The 19829-nt window shown below is 34.7% G+C and overlaps 1 long non-coding RNA gene across 3 annotated transcripts in view; it reads left to right on the top strand.

The window, feature by feature from the left end:
- The window catches only part of LOC141492650 (uncharacterized), a 191528-nt gene extending 182501 nt beyond the window's left edge, over positions 1-9027 (top strand). For all 3 annotated transcript variants that reach the window (XR_012470015.1, XR_012470014.1, XR_012470013.1), the window contains 2 exons: positions 6728-6822; positions 8869-9027. This is a non-coding gene — a long non-coding RNA (uncharacterized LOC141492650). The remainder of the gene's footprint in view (positions 1-6727; positions 6823-8868) is intronic.
- Positions 9028-19829: the final 10802 nt, after the last annotated feature.

Below are 19829 nucleotides of genomic sequence, written 5' to 3'. Positions count from 1 at the left end.
GCTGAGAGGAGCTGCTTCCATCAAGGTTGATCATCTCACAATGTTGCTGTTGATGTGTACATTGTTCTCTTGGTTCTGCTCCCTTCACTTTGTATCAGATCCTGTAACTCATTCCATGCTTCTCTAGAGTCTTACCATTTATGGTTTCTTATAGAACGATAATATTCCATAATATTCATGCACCATAACTTGTTTAGCAATTCCCTGATTGATGGGCATCCTCTCAATTTCCAACTCTTTGGGATGGGCATCCTCTCAATTTCCAGTTCTTTGGCTCTACAAAAAGAACTGCTTTGAATATTGTGGAACATGTAGGCTTTTTCCCATTTATTTATAATTTCTTCTGGATATAGACCTAGAATTGAATTGCTGGGTCAAAAGGAATGAACATTTTTATTGCTCTTTGGGCATAGTTCCATATTGCTTTCCAGAATTATTGGATACATTCACAACTCCACCAGCAATGCATTTATGTCTCAATCCTCCCAAACTTCTCCAACATTGATCATTTACCCTTTTTTCACATTTAATTTGTATTTCTCTAATCAATAATGCTTTGTAACATGTTTTCATATGATTATATATAGCTTTAATTTTATTTGAAAGCTGTCTATTCATACCCTTTGTCCATTTATCAAGTGAGGAATGACTTGTAACCTTATAAATTTGATGCAATTCTCTATATATTTTAGAAATGAGACCTTCACCAGAACTCCTAATTGTGAAGCTTGTTTCCCAGTTCCAAATTAGTTGTGTTGTGAAAGAGGAATTAGAACTAAGAAAGGAAAAAACCATGAGAAAGAAAGAAAAACATAAAAGAAATGTTTCAAAGGAAGTAATTTCTTTTTGCAAAGTGTTCTTATATATAACATACTAGAAAGATAATGCTTGTAGTACCCATATAACATGATTCTTATAAGAATCTTTTAAGAATGTTTAACATAATATCCCATATTCAAAATGTACATAATAAATATTTGTTGAAAGAATTCCATAAATGAGACCAGAGGTTGCAGAGAAAAGCTGTTTGATTGGTTAAATCATTAAAGAATTACAAGAGCACATAGGGAATTCTTTCATTTTTTGTTTCTTGTGGCAACTCAGGTCTGTGACACATCACATGACAATTACAAAATGGGAGTAAATGACTGAGAAATTTGCTCCATTCTGGAACAAGAAAATACATATTCCCTCTTGGTTCGCCATCTTTCAGCTTCCTTCTCTGGCCTGATTCTTTTAAGTCGTTGGAGGGACTTATGTCTCTAGAAGTCACAACTTTATAGAACCTAGAAAATGCACATACATATACATATACACACACACACACGTATATATATATATATATATATATATATATATATATATGTATGTATGTATGTATAGTAGATTCTCAAACAATCTTTGTTGAGTTTTCCCTAGGATTTATTTACATGACAATTCTTTAGAAATTGGAATACAATTTTCTGGTATAAAATTCGATATAAGTATTATTAGATTCTAGGCTGGCCTGTAACCTCCTCCAAGATCCATAATTTATATATATATATATATATATATATATATATATATATACACACATATATATATATTTTTTTATTGACAAATAATATGGGACATTACCATTGCAAATATAGAATATTCTAATTATCTTTGAATTTTAAGTAGTTTAATCATGTATACTCTCCATCTACTATCTTAGTCCTCCACAGCATTGCTAGGTCAGGGTTCAAGAATGTAGTTGACCATTGCTCTTCTTGGCTCTCTGTGGATAACCCTTTGAGGTTATGGAGTGGTTTATTTACTACTTTAGTTCATGAGTTCCAACTGTTGTCCACATTGATTATTAACAAATATCAATTATTCAATCAGACTTAACTTTTAGAATTAGCTATAAGTCATGGTAGTATAGTAGAAAATATTAGTATTTTGGGATATGGGAACACATTCACCTTTCTGTTCCCCTCCTCTCTCCCTCTCCCAAGGATAATGTAAGGTCCCCATAGAGTAACTATCCTAATTTTGTTTTTGTAGCCATATTGCTCAGCGTGGCTTCTGGCAGAGACTAGGAAGCAATGGGGGAACACTAAAATTTGTTTTTATTTTTTTAAATTTCATTTTTTGTTTTTATATCTCCTTTATTTCCACATATATCTTTGTTCTTTCCCCTCAGCAGACATTTATCCCTTATAACAGAACAAAATGGAATAAGAAAAAATCCCTATTCAGTTAAATAAATAAATTAACAACTTATTTTTGACATGCAATGTTCCACAATCCCATCATCTCTCCCTTTTTCAGGAATGGCAAGTAGATGTGTTTTATCTTCTTTATTAGGGTCAAGTTTGATAATTATAATTATACAGGATTCAGTTTTATCTTTGTTCTTTGTTCTATTTACACTCTTTTAGTCAATGTAAATATTCTTTTCTTGGTTCTCACAAGTGTCTTTGTAATTGGTATTGATGTTTCTTTTGTTTTTGTTTTGTTAGGCAAGGGAGTAAAGTGACTTGCCCAGGATCACACAACTAGGTGATTATTAAGTCTCTGAGATCATATCTGAACTCAGGTCCTCTTGACTCCAGGGATAGTGCTCCATCCACTATGACATATAGCTGCCTCCATGTATTGATGTTTCTTGAGGAAAAAAAGGCATGCATCATAAATTTCAATCTGAATGGGACTTTATAGATCTTGTTGTCCCATCTTCCTTTTTTTTAATAGATGAAGAATCTGAGACTCAATATGCTGGACTTGGCATAATACTATCAATATGAAAACAGAGTGTGATGAATTGGAGATGGGGAAAAACTGGAAGCAGAGAGATCAATTTGGAGGTTATTAGTCCAGGTAAGAGGTGATGAAGTGCTGAGCTAAGTGATAACTGAGTGAGTGAAGAGAAGGGCAAGATCTGAGAAGTGTTGTGGAGGTAGAAATAACCAAATGCCACAGTTCCCTTGGATCTGGGGCAGTTAAGTAGGAAGGAAGAGTCAAGAATGACTGATATTCAACCTTGATGGACTTGCTCATTCCATCAGTTCAGCAATAAGGGGCAATTTGGGGTTATCTGTGATGGAGAATACCATCTGCATCTAGAGAAAGAATTTGGAGTTTGAACAAAGACCAAGGACTATTGCCTTTAATTTAGGGAAAATACTGATATCTTTTTGTCTGATCTTGCTATCTCTTATACTTTATTTTTCTTCTTTAAGGATATGATTTCTCTCTCATTACATTCAATTTGGATCAATGTATACCATGGAAATAATGTAAAGACTGGCAAATTGATTAGGGGGAAAAGTTGTAAAACTCAAAATAAATAAAATCTTTAAAATGAAAACAAAATGACTGATGTTGAGAACTTGTATGACTAAACCGATTGTGCCCTCAACAGGAATAGGGAAGTTGCAAAAAAGGGAATCTTTCATCTCCTGGAACATATCACTGAAATCTTACTGGCTTAGTTGAGTTGTAACAATGCATTCCAAAGAGATTCAGAAAAGGGTTCCAAGGAGACTGGGGCTTGGCAATGGAAAAAGGCGCAGAGGGTCTATGGATTACTGTTATTCTAGTTGTACCTAAGGATCCCTGTGATTTAGAAAACCAAATAGTAACATTATTTATATTTTATTGTATTTTTATTTATCTTGTTAAGTATTTCCCAATTCCATTTTAATCTTGTTCACAATTCACTTGGGAGTATTGGACCTGGCTATGTGTTTGACACCTCTCCACTAATGATTCCACATTCCCAGGTATCTTTAAATCTGCCTGCAGTTTACTATGATTTTAGTAAACTTGTGCTTTTTCTTTATTTAGAGATAAATGAGATTGATGTTTGTTGTTGTTCAGTTATGTCTGATTCTGAATGATCCCATTTGGTATTTTCTTGGCAAAGATACTGGAGTGGATTGCCATTTCCTTCCTTAAATCATTTTACAGATGGGAAAACTGAGGCAAACAAGGGTTTCATGACTTGTTCAGGGTCACACAGCTAGTAAATGCATGAGGTCAAATTTGAATGTAGATCTCCCTGATTTTGGGGCCAGTGCTGAATCTACTATCCACCTAGATGCCCAACAGCTGTTCTTTCTTGAGCTAAGCTGCCAAGTATTCAAACTACTACCCTTTGATGGACTGACCACATTATTCAAAAGCCAAACATACTTTTGCCTTAAAGTATATTATGCAGAGAAATGTATCTCTACAAAGGTCTCTCTCAAGAGTCATTTGCATGATATGGGAGATGCTAGCAAAGGACCACCAGCACAGTGTGCCTGCATCAAAGATGGCTCTATGAGTGAAGCAGAATTGCTGTAGCTCAAAAGAAATGGGAGATACGCACATTTAGAGACATCTTCACTCCAAATGTTCATATGAACTATTTGTGCCCGACCTGAGGGAGAGCCTTCCAAGCTCATATTGGTTTAATCAGCCCCAGTCGGACACGCTGTACCTTAACTCCAACATACTGATGTCATTTTGATTCTCTTAGAAAACAAAGGACAGCAACTAGCCAACCAACTAAGCAACCAGTAAATGAGAGGAAAAACTAATAAAAATGATTATAAGATTCTTTGTACTTAGCACACCCCTAATAAAAATGTTAAGTAAAAATGATGCTGGTATCAGTTTAAAGTGACTTCAGCTGTTGTCTGAGGCACAGAAGCAATAATAATCTTTGCTGAGTGAAACTGGCTCAATTACAACTTAAGGTTAAAACAAGCCCCCAGTGTCTTGCCTTTTTACCATAGTGAAGAATACTAGATCTGCACCATTGGCATATAAAGATCAAAGGGGAAAGATCTAAAAATAAAGCCTGTTTCTCACATGACAGAACCCCTTGCTAGTGGAGCTCGGATTACAGTGATATGAGGTTAGAAAATATAAGAAATGTGTTAATATCCCAGATCTACTGTTCAAAATGCAGAGAGCTGGCAAGATCAAAGGGAATACTTGAGATTGATAAATCCATCTACACATCAAAGTCAGCAATTCTGTCTGATAGCAGCCCACTGATAGCCCCAGCTCCTTCTTTTGCAGATTTGTATGTAGCACCATGAATTAGAGTCCCTCCCACCCTTAGGATTACTTAAGGGAGTTTGCAAGGAGAGCCCTGCAGGACTGTTCTTATGACCTGGCGGTATTCTTAAAAGGGCCACATTGAATTTGGGAGCTCAGGACAGAGTGACCCTATGTTATTTCAACCTAACAACCTTTTTTTTTTTGTTAAATCTGGTTCATGGGAACTGTATGATAAAATATACAGTGTCTACTTAAACATATGGTATCCTGTTTTGAAGAATTGATTACCATGTAATAAAGTCTAAGAGGAATTCCACAGCAGATAAGAAATAAGGGAAAATTTTACTGAATACATTCTGGATCTATTGTAATTTTTAAATGTGAATTTTGACATCTGTATGATTTATAACAACTGCAATTATATGCATTTCCATGACTAATTTAAATATTTGACTTTAATGAGTAAGATATTAATTTATTTCATACCTTCTGGGTAGTGTTTAGTATTGACAAAGTTCTCCCATTTATATTTCTCCAATACCTGAATGCTATTTGTCTTCTTTGTTTCATTAACCAGAGGGAACATCTGACAGTCTTTTTTGCAGTTATGTGTCCACTGTTTGTTGTTAAGTGGATCTGTGATGGGTTCACATGCTGCTTTCTCTGCCATCTGTGAATTATAGTCTCTAATGACTTACACTTTTATAGTTAGCAGTTCTGTAAAAGATCAGGAGAGTGAGGTGGTGATTTTCTAGTTGTCGATCCCATCTGATTTCCAAGCTCCCTATTCGTCACTCTTCTTCACCTAAGGTGTTGCTGATAAGCAATTGTGTATGCTGTTCTCTTTGGTCTCTTTCCTGACCCTGCTGCATTATCAGGTGATTTGGAGAGGGAACCTGAATCACAGATTTACAGTAATGAGGAGCTTCTTCTTTCTCCATCTGTGATTATGTGACAGTCTCTATAAGGAAATCATAGATCAAAACTTTTTGTGTGTCATGATTCCCTTTGGCAATCTTGTGAAGTCTTTGGACATTTTCTAAGAATAATGTTTTTAAATACATACAATATAGAGATTAATAAGAAATCTAATTATTGAAAGTTTTAATTATCAAAAATTTCACAGAACCCATATTAAGGATCTCAGTTAATAATTCTGTTGGGATATTTAAAAAAGTTCACCCCAGGACATGCTCCTTTGACTTTCTTATGTTCAAACAGGATCTTGCTCCCCAATCTGTAACTTTGCTGAAAGACACATGTGGGGATTTTGGTCAAGGACGGAAAGGAAAGGGGAGGTAACCCTTGACTAAATAAATAGTAAAAAACATGGACATTAGTATATGGGTTAACTTTTGCATTCAACATCCATTGGAGACCTGGTACAGAAATGTAGTAAATTAGTACGTCCCATGCATAGGCTGCTATATGGCAGCCTCTGTACTAAGTGCTCTTTACAAATATAATCTCATAGGATTTGCTTCAACAGACTGGGAATAGTTTTCTACTAGACCTTAAATTTAAAAAATTAAAAAAAATCAGTTTTTTAATATGCCCAGAATAGTAATGAAAATTGATGGGGGGGGGGGTTGGCTGTGTATTGACTGCAGATGTAGTTATCATTTCTGTGCCAGAGAACATCTTGCCTCTAGGTATGTAGGTGACCTAACTCTTTATTTATATTGTTCTTTTTACTGTTCACCAGAGGCAGCTGTAGCGCAGTGGAGACAGTATCAAACGTGGTGTCAGCAAGATCTTGAGCAAATAAAATTAAGTGACTTGCCCATGGTCACACAGCTGGTAAGTGTCTGAAGCTGGATTTGAGCTCAAGGTCAGTTTTCTCAACTTGAATATGGGCATAATTATAGTTCCTCTCTCAAAAAGATTATTGTAAGGAACAAAGGAGATAATATTTCCATTAGACTGTAAGCCCCTTGAGGGCAGGTAACTTGATGGCACAGTTGATAACCTAACATGTCTGGATTCAGAAAGACTTCTTCATGCTCTGTGCCCCTTGACAAGTCCCTTGACTTAACCTTGTTTGCCTCAGTTTCCTCATTGTTAAAATAAGCTGGGGAAAGGAATGGCAAACTATTCTAATATCTTTACTAAGAAAATTCCAAATGGGTTTACAAAGAGTTGGATATAACTGAACAGCAACAACAATAACAATAAATGAGGGCAGGGTCTATTTTTGTTTTTGCCTCTTTCAGTATTCCCAGGGCTTGGCACAATGCCTAACGCATATTAGGCACTATCCAATTGCTGATTCCATTATGAAATCCTTTCCTACTCCTTATCTAGGATCACAACTATTAAAAGGGAGGATTATTTGACTCACCCTATACTACTAAGTACTCAGATATTGGTAGGAGTTAGCCTTAGGGTTATCTCTAGACTTAGATTTTACTGTTTAGTGAGAGCCTCAAGAATGCACACAGGCAGAAGCAGATGATGCCCTTATTCTGGCCTAGGAACATGCCAACCATGATGGATTAATGTGAATCTATTCGACCCCTTAGAAGAAAGATAGAAGGACCACTTCATAGAACCCTACTAGATCTCAGCTTCTGCAACTGTAAAATGAAGGCGGAGGATTAAATGATCTCTCTGAATCATTTTAGATCTAGACTAATGATCCTCTGAACTATAAGGGAATGAAATTTTTTTTTTAAGCGAGTCTATGTTCATCAATTGGGCAATTGCTAAATTTGTTGTGGTACATGAATACTATTGAATATTATTGTTCTATAAGAAACCATAAATGATCAGACTGTAGAGAAGCACTGAAAGACTTGCAGGATCTGATCCTGAGAGAAGGGAGCAGAACCAAGAGAACAATGTACTTATTAACAATAACACCGTGAGATGATCCATCTTGATGGAAGCAGCTCCTCTCAGCAGTTCAGAGAATTAGGACAGCTGCATTAGCCTAGCTATGGACAATGTTATTCCAATCCAGAGGGAAAAAACAAAACAAAGCAAAACCAAACAAAACAAAAACAACCTTTCAGAATCTATTGAGCTTCATTAAAATGATCTCTTATGTATTCCTCCCCCTTAATCCTAATTCCTCATATCAAAAATAACTAATCTGTAAACATGCTTATAAAAATATGTATGAACATTGTTTAATTTACTATTCACCACTGAGGGGAGTAGAATGGGAAGGGAGGCTAGAAGGAAATTGTGTAACTTAAAAAATATGCATATACATAAAAATATCCATATACATATGGATAAAAAATAAATATTGTAAAAAAAAGAAAAAAAGAGAGTCTAAAGACATAAAAATAAATTTAAAAATCAACCTTGGATCTATCAACATGAAACTAGTCTATAAATAGCTTTTTATAAATTGTAACTAAAAATGTACTTGAGAAGCCTCTCTTCCAAAATGAATAATTATAATATTAATAACTAGCATTTTTATGGTGCTTACTATTTACCTGTCAAAAAGGCACTTTATAAATGCTTTTTTCCTTCCCCTTTCCTCTCTCTTTTCCCTTCAATCTATCTTGTACACTATTGATAGATTAATTATCCTTAAACACTACCCTCCCTCTTTACTCTTCAGTTTAGTAATTTATTGTGTTTTCTTCCTCTTGGGGAAAAAATGGCCTCTAAATCTCTTTACATGTGGTATCTTTTGAGATGCTCCTTATTACCTTCCCAAGTGACACCTTCACTACTTCATTAGTGATGAGGAATACCTCAGTGTAATCTCTCCAATCCTCACCTCCTTGATTCCATATTAATTTCCAGTTTCATGTTTTGCTGGTTTTACCTATCTGTAACATTGCTTTGGCCTCCTCTTCATTTTCTTTTTTTCTTCACATTTTTCAGGATTAAAGTCCTACCCCTATGAAACATTCCCTGATGCCTGCGATTTTTCATGGATTACTACTCAGAAGACCTGGTTTTATCACATACACAACTATGTGACCACAGAAAAATCTCTTAACTTCTCCAGACCTGTTTCCTTATATGTATAATAAAAATGAATCAAACAAACAAATATTAAGTGATTATTGCATACCAGATACTGTACTGGATAATGTGGATTTGAAGACAAAAGTGAATCTGTATTTGCCTTTCAGGAGTCTATATTCTGAAAAAAAAAGAGAGAGAGAAAAGTGGAGTTAAAATTGTACATATGTACAAAGCACATACAAGGTGATAGGGATAGGCATTAGAGGACCATGAAAGGCTTCATTTAAAGGTGATGTTTTAATAGAATCAACCTGGGTGTTATAAAACCTTGGGTGGAGGGGAAGAGAAAATGCTTTCCTGGAGTAGCAGACAACCAGTCAAGTCACAGAGTTAGGAGATAGGAGCTTATGTGTTATATTCAGCAGTGCTATATAGTGCAAGGTGCATGTATATTTTCTTTTCAAGGACCCTGGGAACACCTTCTACTGTTAAACTCTGAGGACCTTTTCCAGAGAGATTTTTTTCCCCCATCTCTCTGCCCTGCTGCCAGTCCACCCCATGCCCTTAAAGGAACTTCAGTGTTCTTCCTTATTATCTGAACCAATTTCCAGTAAGACCTTTTATTAATTCATTTATGATAAAATAAAGATTTAAAATCTCCACCAAAGAATCATTTTTTTTCATTTTTTCAGGTTTTTGCAAGGCAAATGGGGTTAAGTGACTGGCTCCACCAAAGAATCAAAGGGGGAATTTTTTTTTAATGGATAGTTTCTTGGATAAAAGCCTCATGTCTCAAATATATAAAATCAAATTTATAAGAATATAAAAAGTATAAAGAATATAATTTATAAGAATATATAAAAACAATTGATAAATGGTTAAAGCATATGAAATGGTACATGGGTCCTTTCATATATGGTTATTTAAATATACACACTTATGTATATATATGTGATCATATGAAAAAATGTTCTAAATCATTATTGATTAGAGAAATACAAATTTCTGTAACTCAGATACTGTCTTATGCCTAGTAGATTAGCTAAAATGATAGGGGGAAGTGACAAATGTTGGAGAGGATATGAAAAAATTGGAAAACTTTCACTGCTGATGGAAGGGTGAACTGATTCCACCATTTTGGACAGCAATCTAGAATTACACCCAAAGTTATAATACTTTAATGTAATAATACCATTATTAGGTCTATTTCCCAAGGTGACCAAGAAAGAAGGGAAAAATACAGTATGTTCTAAAATATTTCTAGCAGTTCACTTTGTGTAGCAAGGAATTAGAAAATAAGAAGATACTCATCAAATGTGAAATAGATGGATAAGCTGTGATACATGATTGTGATAGAACACAACTGTGATGTAAGAAATAATGAGCAGGTTGATTTTAGAAAAAACATGAAAAAACTTGCATGAAGTATTGCAGAATGAAATAAGTAGAACCTAGAGAATGTACTATTCAGTAATAGCAATATTGTTTGAAAAGTAACCATGAGGGGTGGCTAGGTGGCGTAGTGGATAAAGCACTGGGCCTTGGAGTTAGGAGTACCTGGGTTCAAATCTGATCTCAGGCACTTAATAATGACCTAGCTGTGTGGCCTTGGGCAAGCCACTTAACCCCATTTGCCTTGCAAAAAAAAAAAAACCTAAAAAAGAAAAGAAAAGAAAAGTAACCATGGGAGCAGTTAGGTGGCACAGTGGATAGAGCACTGGCCCTGGAATCAGAAGGGCATGAGTTAAGATGTGGATCAGTCAACTGGGAGTGTGACCCTGGGCAAGTCACTTAACTCTGCCTTGCAAAGAAGAAAAGATAAGTAACTGTGAATGACTAAGCAATTCTAAGCAATATGAACATTTAAATTAAATTATAACATTGGAGAATTGATGAAAGAAAATGTTATCTATCTCCAGAAAAAGAATTGATTATGTAAGTATATAATTTTTGCTTTCACATATATATCTATCTCAAATGTTGGCTTTTTGGAATGAGGGAATGGGAAGCAGAGAACTTGGGAACTCAAAATGTAAATATTTTTTTTTTTAAGAATCATACCAAGAAAAATTTAAAAAAGATAAAAGAAACAAAACAAAATACACAGAAACAATGAACTATAGAGTTTAAAAACTGAAGTGTCAGTCTTCCCTTTAATCTTATCTGATCTTGTTTCTAGAGCATCTTTTGATTGGGTAGTGGACAGAGAATTGGAGCTGTCAGAAGAAATTGATAAAGTCAGCATTTCTCACCTGACCTAGTCCAACTGCCAGGTCATGTCCCTATGTTCTCAAGGTGTTGGTCCTTCATAGATAATCTTCTGCACCTAGGAAGGTAATCCATTCAAAGCCCTGTCTTCTATCCTGAACCATGTTATCACAATACTTGAAATCAGCAATAAAATCCAATTTCCATCAACATCAGGGTAAGACCAATTTAAACATATAAATACTGCTGATTGGTTGAGAATAAAAAAATGAGTAACCAAGTATTAAAAGGTTTTTTGTAAACATGGTCAAGCAATTGCTTTATTCAGCTCTACCTCATTTAAAGTAAATTTTAAAATGCCCAATCAAACTCCATCATAGGCCTTAGCCTAACTGCAAAAAAGTTCTTCAAATTGCAATGATGATTCATAAGAATTTTTTTTTTCTTTTTGGATAATCTAAAGAAACTTGGCCACATCTCAGGAAGCAAATATGGTAATCCAAAATACTTCTGAGAAACAAAGGCAGAATTGAGCTGTGACAGAGAAGGGAGATATCAACAATAGACATTCAATATCCAGGCGTCTCCAAGCAGAAGACATGGGGTGAGAGAAGTCCTAAGAAATGGTTGATTGTTTCCTCAGCTATTCTTCCTCTTCTACAAATATTATAGTATAATCTGCTGATTCATTACCCAAATGTTTCAGAGTTGTTCATGCACACACACACACACACACACACACACATCTATTTATTTTCTCTCTCTGTTCTCTGTCTCTCTCTCTCTGTCTCTATCTCTATCTGTCTCTGTCTCTCTTTCTGTCTCTGTCGCTCTCTCTCTCCTCTCTCTTTTTCTATAGGTGGAACTCTCAACTTCTATTTAAATTTAAAAAAAATTCCTAGCTGGAGGATTACAGCAAAGTGTGAATGTACTCTTAATTTTTCACTTAATTAAACTCCCTTAAGTAGAAGAAAAAGGAAGCAACCATTGTAAGGAAGCAACCATTGTTTTATCTCCTAGGCTTAAATAGAGTGCTCCAAAAACCAGAAAAGGAGGCAGCTTGTATTCTACTTTTCTAATACAGACTCTACGTAACTAGGTCTCCACCAGTAGAAAGCATGATCTTTAGGAGAGCACTAGCTAGAAGATTAGAGGATTAGCTGTCTAAGCTTATTGTATGGAAACACCAAGTTTGCCAAATTCTGTGTAGCCTCAAAGGTCTTTTCAAAACCCTTTAAATCTCCCTCTGATTTGAACAAATCAAGTAGGCAAAGAGCTTTAGAATCTAGTGATGGGGAGGGCAAATTCTGAGTTGGGATCTAGAAGCCCCTTAAGCTTTGCATGGCTTATTTGCAAAGCGGTTCCACCCTTAACAAAAACCTTTAGTCCTTCCAACCTGGACTCAGAAGTTACAGGAAACAAATGATGGGATTAATTTGGACCTTGCAGAGGGTTGAACTTCCTGTAAACTTTCTTTAGCATAATACTTTAACTATGGAATCTTTTGGTTTCAAATGGACACAGAAATCCTTCATATACGTGTATATTTCTTTCCTCTCTCTGATTTATTAAAAATATTCTTATAGTTGACACTTTTCTTCTATATTGAAAAACTTTATAATGTCTAATACTTTTCAGTAGCTTAGCAATTATCCTAGGGCTTGATCCTAAGCTAAAGACTTTTATTTAATGATCAATGTGATTGGTTACATTTTAATTTATGTGAAAATCCTTACATTTTTGCAGGCTGATACCTTTTAAGACTTTTTCCCCCATGCCTTGATACATGAGCCCTTCATAATGGGCAGAACTTAAATCAATTTAAATAATCTTCCAAATTTAATTATTCATTGTATATTTAGGAGAAAGGTAAGACATACACAAATTAAGTAAATTCACATATCTCATTCCCAACTGAATCTCCAATTTTGTCCTCAAGTGTACATAGATACATGGACACACTTATATAGTCATATATATATATATATATATATATATATATATATATATATATATATACAATAAACATATATTTTAAAGATTTTTTAAGATGCCTTTTGTTTTAAAAATACATTCATTAAAAAATATAGCCCATGTTTCTTTGTGAAAAAGAAAAACAGTTAAGCAAAAGCAGTGGATTAGCCTCCTGCTCCCCCCACCAAATTTTGTTTCTCTCCCAATTGGATAAATGGATGTTTCAAATGTTCTTCATGACAAGATTGATCACTAAATTTAGTCAGAGTTCAACTGCTTTTTAGTGTTGGTTTTGATGTAGTCATTTCATTGCATATATTTTCCTTCTTTTCTTCTTATTATACTCTATATTATTATATAAAAGGTTTTCCATGTTTTTCTGAATTTTTCCTTTCTACTGACACACTAATTATTTTGTTATTATATACTTTATACATTATACTCATATGGACCTCCATTTTGATACTTTTTTTGATATTGCAAAATTACATGCATTAAAATATAGACCCAATGATAATAGTTTTTAATAAAAAATAACAGTAATAAAAGCCAAAAAAGTATGTCATGACAGAATGTATCCCATCAGAAAGCAAAGCACAACTTTTGAATGAAATAAGCATTTGTATTTTTCTTTTCTAAAAATAATATTTATTTTTTTAACATTCATTTAAAAAATCTTCCAAATTCTTTCCCTTGCATGTTGCCATCTCCAACTCTTGAATAAGGCAAGCAATATCATATCCATTTTACTTGAGAAGTCCTGCAAAACATATTTACATATTGGTCATTTTGTGGGAAAAAAAGTTAAAAAATGTTTCAATCTGAAATAAACATTTATTGACTGCTTACTTTGTACTAAGCTCTTAAGAGTTTTTCATTTGAACTTCCTAACAATATTGATAAAGTAGGTTCTATTATTATCCTTATTTTATATAGGAGGAAACTAAGATAGATTTAGGTTAAAGGACTTGCCCAGGCTCACAGTGTCTGAAAGTATATTTGAACTCATTCCAGGTCCAGTTACTCTATCTGCTGTACCATCTATCTAGTTGTCTTTGGTAGCTTAGAGCTATGTTGGCAGTGAATATACCTATTTTGGTTCAAGATATCTCATGTGTTGATCTAACTGATCTTGTGAGTTGATCCACATGATCACAACAAGCATATTATTGCCAAATTCCCTCCTCATTTGGTTCTTGTTTATAACCCGTTAGTTCCTACAGCATCAATAGATAGATTCCTATTACTTTGTATATAGCTTTGAAAATGAACATTGTAGGAGTTGAGAGCAAATCAATTATTTTAGCAATCACCAGAATCCAGAGGTGATTTGATTATTTCCAAAACACTATGTAGAATACAAAAAAAAATAATGATCTTATTTACCATTCTCTGACCTCACATTCCAAATTTCACTTCCCATATTTGCAGGGTATTTACCTAGAAGGTTCTCCCCACTTTCTTTCACTGCTTTCAAAGATCAGATCAAATTCCACCTCCTATAAGAATTTTTTTTTCTGATTCACCCAACTCTTAGTGTTTTCTTGCTTCCCCAAATTACTTTTTGAACACCTTGCAAATATTTTTTTTCTTTTGTTCACCTCTTTACGTGTTTTCTCTCTCTCTAATAGAATATAAAATCATTGATGGTAGAAAATATTTCACTTTTGTCTTTCTAATTTTGTATATGTCTAATACATAGTAGGGATTTAAACCTAAATTGCTGAGTTGAATTATTTAACAAGCACATTCCTCAGAGAGCTCAGGACCATAAAGAGTCACTTTGTTACAGAGTACTGGGCTCACCCTGCTTGCTCAATTCCTCTGCATTCCTTTCTCTCCAGTCTTATTTTTCCTTTCTGTTTAATTTGGTCCCTGTTTCCACTTTTGCTTTGTATAGTTTCTTTAGTCATGCTGTGACAGGGTTTCAAGAAATGAAAGTCTAGCCGGCCCACGCTTCTCTTCAGGACACAGGATTGAGTGAGTGTATGTTAGTGGACAAAAGTGCTTTGACGTCAAAACTGACTTTTAAATCTGCCAAAAAAGGGCATTCTTGGGATAGAAGTCTGTGCTGTCACCTTCTTCTAGCTTCAGTTGGCTATTGACCATCTACATCTGCTCTCCCATCTCTGAAATTTCATTTTAAAACCATCAATACAGCAGCTGTGTCGAGAGAAAACAGTCTCTGAAATACACTCTTAAATCCCCCCCCCAGTCAATTAAACTGGAACGCCACTCTTCCCCATTAAGCTTTCATGCATCATATTCAACCAAAAAAAATGAGAGGGGGGAAAAACACTTTGATGGCAAAGAAATCTGATTATTTGAGATAAAAGAGGCAGAGTGCTGTTTCAATGGGGTGTGCAACAGTTTTTCTTTTTGAAAAAATAATGTTCTCTTTGATTTTAAACCTGCTTTTTGCAGTTATTTTTTTTCCAGTCATATTCCATGGGCTCTGTAAATTTACTTCCAAAAATCTGTATAATCATCTAATCACAGTCTGTTCTGTTTTCTCTCCTCTGATAAGCAATGACTTTGGAAACTTTGTCGTTTTTGTTATTTCTCCTGAGCAGCATACCCAGCTCTTCCATTTCCATTCCTTACACTCTATCGTGGGGTATTTGTTTACCAAATGTTACTTTTCTTGGAGCAACCCATTTTTTGAGGATTGTGAATGCAAAAGACTGTTTGAAGCTGTCAGACTTCATTTTGTGCATGAATAACACAAATAACTAGAAAATGACCTAGCTTGTTTTCTTCAGATTTAGATAGAAAAACGGCTTCCGGGCAACGCTGATGCCAATCCTTTCATGCCAAGTTTCAAGTTTCAATGCCAACTGGTTTTTACAGCCAAGTTGTAAACCTTCAGTAAACAGCATTTATAAGGAAAGTGCTGACACAACCCGAACCCCAGCACAAACAGTGCTGCTGTGAATTCTCTCTCACTACCACAGTTCTAGCAGAAATGGGGGTGGGAAATATGGGGACTTTTAAGAGCTCTTGCCGTACTGTGGAAAGTGTACTAGTGCCATTGGGTTATTTAAGTTTTGGGTGACTTATCTGAGACATTGCATACTGCCTTTGTCATCACTCCCAACTGGCCATGGGTTCAAATGAAAATGAGTAATCTTACTACTGATCCACACAGTCCCCCCAGGCCTTCCAGACAGGCCTAGCATCCAACCAGAAAGAGGGAATATTTGGCAATTCTAAGATACAGACCCTTTTGCCTCAAGAAGGAAACTGTTGTAAAATAAAATCTTTTGGATGGAAAATAGAACATTTCATGCTTTTTGTTTAACCAGGGACAGTGTTTAGAGCAATGGGAGTTCAGAGTTTGAATCCCTCTAGACACTTAACAGATGTGTGATACTTGACAAGCCTCTTTTGGTTTCAGTGTCTTTATTTGTAGAATGACCATAATAGCACCTATCTCTTAAGGCTGCTATAAGGACGAAATGAAATAATATCTGTTAAATACTTCACAAAGCTTAAAATACCACATAATGTTAGCTTAGTAACATAGGCTTTGAAAATTCATTTTTTTTCAGTGAACAAAATTATTTTTTTCTTTCTCCAATAAGTCCCACACCATTAGGGGAAAAAAACAAAATAAAACAACAAATCACAAGATTCTTGGTATTAATCTGTATAATCAAGAAAGCCAAATTCCTGTATTATCAGTATTCTAGAATTTGCAGCATAACCTTTTCCTAGTGCCACCCTCAAGTCTGTAACTCTCTTTCATCTATTACCTATCATCTATCAGTCTATCAATCATCTACTTATTATTTATCTATCTGTCTATCTGCCTCTCTACCTATCATCTATCCATCGATCCATCGATCCATCCATCATCCATTCCTCCATCCATTATCTAACCATTTCTTTCTTTCTTTCTTTCTTTCTTTCTTTCTTTCTTTCTTTCTTTCTTTCTTTCTTTCTTTCTTTCTTTCTTTCTTTCTTCCTTCCTTCCTTCCTTCCTTCCTTCCTTCCTTCCTTCCTTCCTTCCTTCCTTCCTTCCTTTCTTTCTTTCTTTCCTTCCTTCCTTCCTTCCTTTTTTCTTTCTTTCTTTCTTTCTTTCTTTCTTTCTTTCTTTCTTTCTTTCTTTCTTTCTTTCTATCTATCTGTCTCTGTCTATTACGTATCATCTCTTTTAATCTATATATCATCTATCATTTATTTATCTATGATCCATCTATTATGTCTATAAATCTATATCTATCATCTATCTATCTGTCATCTATCTATCTATATCTATCTATCTGTCTATCCATCTATCCATTATCTATCTATTGATATTCTAGTTCAGACCTGTCATTGTTTCTCTGGGAATTCCCTGGTGAAAAACTTCCTCTGTCAATATAGATGCCAATTGTTCTTGGACTTATAGTCTTAGAGAATTATTTGCCATGGGGCATTCAGTCACTTACCTAGAATAGCATAACCTGGAAGTTTCAGAGCCAAAATTCCATTCTAGGTTACATTGACACTGAGGTCAGCTTTTTTTTCCATGATGCCTCTCCTTACTCCAGAGAATTAAATTTAGTTCATTACAAAAAAAACCAACAACAACTATTAAATGTGTGTGAGGTACTGTGTAAGGAATACAAATATTTAAAACAATTATAATTTCTGACCTTAAAGACTTTATATTCTTCTGGTGGCATACAAAGTATATGAAAATCAATGCAAAATACTTAGATATAATTACAAGAAAGAGAGAATGTTAAAAATGGTGGCTGATAAGGAGGTGGACAAGGAAGAAGGGGAAAGTCATCACGTAGTAAGAGGCAATTATGCTCTTAAGAAGCCCAAGTTTCTTTAAGATGTGAGATAAAGAGACAGTGTGTTCTAAACACAGAGGCCACATGCAAAAAGAGTAGAGGATGTAGGGAATAGATTGTGTGAGTGATTGCAGTGCTTTGGACTTGATCTTACTCTTGAGAAAGAAATCAACGGCTTCCCTTTTCCAGGGTAGATAAATTTGCTCTTTTCAATAGAAAAGTAGGAACTCTTATGTTCAGAGACCATGTGGAGTATTTGGCCTGAAGTCAGGAACATCAGAGTTCACTTTTACCTCAGACTTAATATCTGTGTGACTCTGGACAAAACCCTTAACGTCTCTCTGCCTCAGTGTCCATACCTGTAAAATGGGGATAATAATGACACCTTCCTCAAAAGGTTGTTTGAAATAAGATAAAATTTGTAAAATACTTGCATTCTTAAAGTATGCTATAAATGTTATTGTTATTATTATAGCTGTATACTCTTCGATACTTTAATAATTTTAGAAGAATGACCCATTTATTCATTTCCTATCGCCAAATTGAGGTCCAGTACGTGTTTTTGTGTTATAATTTTTCTTTTGATTTTCAGATCAAGGAAAAATAATCAAGAAGAAGTATAAAGTCATTTGAAAATTAAAAAGAACAAATACAGCTCTACTTAGAGTCATGGTGAGGTATACAGGTTAGCAATAGCTTTGTCACTTAGTGACTGTGGAATCACAGTTTTAAGGCAGTATCACGTTCAGTGCCCTGAGAGGTTATATAGTCCAACCCTTTAATTTTATAGATGTGGATAGTGAATCTCAGAGACCTTTAAGTGATTTTTCCCATGGTCACAAAAGTAGTAAGTAGCAGAGACAGAAACTCTGACTCTAAATCTGGCTTTCTTTTATACACCACACTGTTCGATTGGGGTAACTATGTGCTGTGTGTTGGTGTTCATGTTTACTGGATTGAGAGAACCAGTTATTAAATTTCCAGTTTGACTACTTTTACCTTGGAGATTGACAAATGCTAAATCAGGGCTTGATGTACTGTTCTGTTGATTTGATTTAAGAAAATGTTGGAGAAAATATTAATAATGCACATTAACATAAAAGTACATGCTGTATATATATATTTTCCCCTCTGAGAATTGGTTGTTAAATATTTACCAGTAGATTACCATGTACAGAGTCATATGAAAGAGTCAGAATTTAGTAACAAATTAGAAAATTAGATCAAAGTAGACAAAATAAATCTGAATCATATTTTTTCCCTTGCATTTGAGCCTGTGTTTTCATCACTGGAGGGAACTGCAAAGTGAAGAAACTTCTATTAGTGGAGATCCCTAGCTATTTTGAAATTTATAATTTCAAAGAATAGCTTGGGACCTTGGAATATAGAGGGACAGATATAAATACTAGAAAGATACAAGGATAAAGGATAAATGATAAAGTATTTATTAAAAGATAATTATATACTAGTCATTGTTTGAAGTGCAAGGATAAAAATACAAATAAGTAAGATAGTTCCTGTCCTCAAGGAGCTTACATTCATTAGAAGAGAAATAATAGATATTGGAGAGCTGGAAAAGGGTTGGGAGAGGAAGGGTTAATGGAGCAAGTAAGGAAAAGGAATACAGAAATAGTCCTGGAATGAGTAAGGTGAAATATCTAAAAGTCCTTCTAAAGTGGTAGACTCTAGGAAAGTAGCCATCAATCAGGGGAAGAGGGTTCCAGGGTGGCAATATATTAGATGAGGACAAAGAGGGTCACTGACTCAAAAGTATCAAACCAGTAAGGATCAAAGCTTGAACTTGAATCTGAGTCTTCCTTATTCAAGGCCAGCACTTTATCCATTGATGCTCCTAGTAAATATGTAGCAGAACAATATTAAACTAAATTTCCCCCTTCTTTCTCT

Source organism: Macrotis lagotis, chromosome 7 (assembly GCF_037893015.1).
Source record: "Macrotis lagotis isolate mMagLag1 chromosome 7, bilby.v1.9.chrom.fasta, whole genome shotgun sequence".
Lineage (NCBI taxonomy): Eukaryota > Metazoa > Chordata > Mammalia > Peramelemorphia > Peramelidae > Macrotis > Macrotis lagotis.
This window is presented reverse-complemented; position numbering and strand designations above follow the sequence as displayed.